Source organism: Meriones unguiculatus, chromosome 4 (genome assembly GCF_030254825.1).
Source record: "Meriones unguiculatus strain TT.TT164.6M chromosome 4, Bangor_MerUng_6.1, whole genome shotgun sequence".
NCBI classification, from domain to species: Eukaryota; Metazoa; Chordata; class Mammalia; order Rodentia; family Muridae; genus Meriones; species Meriones unguiculatus.
This window is the reverse complement of record NC_083352.1, coordinates 89,953,893-89,956,760: the sequence shown is the minus strand read 5'-3', so window position 1 is coordinate 89,956,760 and position 2,868 is coordinate 89,953,893. Positions and strand designations below refer to the sequence as shown.

The 2,868-nt window shown below is 48.8% G+C and overlaps 1 non-coding gene across 1 annotated transcript; it reads right to left on the bottom strand.

Moving 5' to 3' along the window:
- Positions 1–1,339: 1,339 nt before the first annotated feature.
- On the bottom strand, positions 1,340–1,462 carry LOC132653887 (small nucleolar RNA SNORA11). Its single transcript, XR_009591714.1, has one exon. It is a non-coding gene; the product is annotated as a small nucleolar RNA SNORA11 (small nucleolar RNA).
- Between the last annotated feature and the right edge of the window lie 1,406 nt (positions 1,463–2,868).

Below are 2,868 nucleotides of genomic sequence, written 5' to 3'. Positions count from 1 at the left end.
TAATAAAATATAACTTGTTATACCAAATACACATATCTATATTCTTGCTCACAACAGCAAATGTGATTGGTGGACGTCCCCAGTCTCCACATTTCCAGGAGTGGAGTCCAAATGGTACATGGAAAGTTCCTAGAGCTTACTGCGAAGCAAGTCACACAGGCCTGCCCATGGAGAGTTCCCAGAACCTGGCCAAGTGATTTCACAGCCAGTGGAAAGCCCCTGGAATAGTTGAGCCAGTCTCAAAGAGGGGCTGCACATGCCTCACCAGGTTGCCTTGGCGTTAGGTCCTCATATGACCGTGTCCAAATGTTTTGGCAGTGTTGGATACATGGTCTGGTTGAATGGAAAGTTGGCCTCTGGTTTGGAATTCAGACTGACAAAGCAAGACAGAAAAGTGAGAGGAGGGTGGAAACAGTGAAAGAAATGGCTGCCTCAGAGACTGCGGCCCCTACAGGCCAACTTGGGGCATAGGACCAGCGAGCAGAGGAGAACAAGGGAGGTTTGTGAGGGCTCAAGGTCCTTCCAGGCACTGGCTCCTTTCTGCTGTTTGGGCTGTATTGCAGGGCTCTGGGCAGACAGGCTGGGCTCTGGTGCCCCTATGACTACAGCTCCTGCTGTTACCCTTTTTTCTGGCAGCTACAGGCTAAGGCTGCTTCCCCACTGCACCACACATTAATAAAGGAGCTATATTTGTGGGAGGGCCCATGTCAATAATGGATCCTGGATTTCATTTCTGAGATTTGACACTGGATGTTAGATTTCTGGGGCAGCTCAAAGGGGCAGGAAGTGGAAAAGAGACAAAAGCAAAGCCTGAACATCAACCGATGGGATTGTGTTTATTGGCATACACACTGAAAGGCAGACTCTTCCCATTGGAGAGGAATTGGAAAGAGATGGCTGCTACCCTTTGCTCGGGGTGAGGGTCTCAGGCACATGCAAATGTTTGTAACCTTGTCATTTTCTCTTATAGTCCCTGTCTTCTGGGATTGCCACTCTGGTCCCCAGAACAGAGTCCTTTTGCCACACCAGCTCATCCTCCAAGGCTCCACCAGGACCTTGCCTGAAAAGAGCCAGGGGGAGTGGACTGCCTTGTGGAAGAGGCCAGCCCCTACCCACTCCTACCAGATGTCAGCCTAATCTGACTTCATGCTCAGCTCCACAACAGGGAACTGCTTCTCAGCTGTCTCTGCCACAGAGAGTCTCTGCACACCCACCCCAGCCCTCTTGAACACCACCATTAAAATTAGATATCCTCATCACCACTGATTTGACCTTGTCAATACGACCGTGTCTCCTGGTGCCAGTAGACACTTTCTGTCCCCCAAGCCTTTTTTTTTTAACATGTAGGGGTCTGCTCAGGGAGGACGCAGTGCTGTGCCCCTCATTATGGTGGCCCCACATTCTTCTTGGGTGTGTTATAAACAGAAGCCATTCCTCAGGCCCTCACCCACTGGTACCTCCTGTCCCCTTTGCAGTTTATCTGACATCAGTGCGCCACCCGGGTGGCTTGTCTACCTCAGTATTCTATTTCAGAATGTTGTCTGAGGATCTTCCTGACTCATTGAGGGAAATCCTCTTCCCAAACATGGTCTAAATCCAGGACCAACTGGACTCCCCGGGAGGACTGGCTTTCTAAAATTGCAGAGGCCTGGATCTCACCAAGACAGAAAAGGGTGACCTCTGCCTAGCCCTGCAGGAAGAATGCTGCTTGCATCACTGTCAGTCAGATGAAGCACCTGAGCTAAAGGAGAGGCAGGAATGATGAGCAACTCCATAGCCAGCTGTCTTCCTGGAACTACCCTGACTCACATCTCCCCTAGCTCCTGCCACAAATAGGAATAGGTCCTTTTGCTATAATAATTTTGTTCCTGCTCTTTGGGCAATGCCTTTCTCCAACTGCATGCAGGCATTCCACCACAAAGTGATGGGGGAGGAGAGAGGCGAGTGTTGATCTTCATAACCAAAGGACTCTGTCATTCCTTAGCCTCCCCTGCCCTGTACTACATCCAGGGTCCACAGGAAATAGCCAGAGAAAACTGCTCCTATTCCATGTGACTAAAAAGGCATGGATAACAGAACTTAATATCAGAGACACCGTCTTAGTCTGCTGACTGAGGTGTGTGTCTCAGTTCTTCAGATAGACATGCATCTCTAGGAAACACAAAACCTATCATCTTCCAAACAACTCTGGTTGTTTGGAAGGTTGCAGCATACTCCCTCGCCCTTACTTGGAAATGTTTCACCTGTAGCCAGCCAGGGCCCAAGCAGCTAACCTGAAGCCTGCCCCTGTTCTACCCCTATAATGCTCCCTTCTGTAACTCTAGGACTGTATGCTGCCTCCAGTGGACTTAAAAGCCTGTCAGCGCCTAGTCGGTTACTCTGGGAGTAGTTTTCTTATAGAGTTGTATTTTTTTTTTTTATCAGTGATGACTTAGAAGCAGATTGAGTCCCACAGTTACCTTGCTCAGAATGGGGTCCACAATCGTCCATTTCATGTATGTACGTATGTGTATATAAAGACACACCTTTGGTTTGCCTTAAAACAAACCTCAAGGCATTAGGTCTAAGTGACCTTTGGCACACCTGCCAGCTGAGGTCAGGGCCTAATACAGAGTGGACAATGAAAATACATGGCCTAGATGCAATATTCTCAGTTTTCAGGTTCTCATAGGCTGGGGCAGCTTCATTGCCAGCACGATAAGTGGTCTGGAGGTCCTTGTGTATGGGTTTGCTTTAGCTCAGGACATCTTTCCTTCTGCCCCCAAAGCTCTATGTATCAAATCCTTCTCCTTGGCTCCCCTCCTATCCCCAAAAATGTCCAGTCCTTTTTCACTTTCTCTGACTTTAACCCCACTGATGAACACCCAC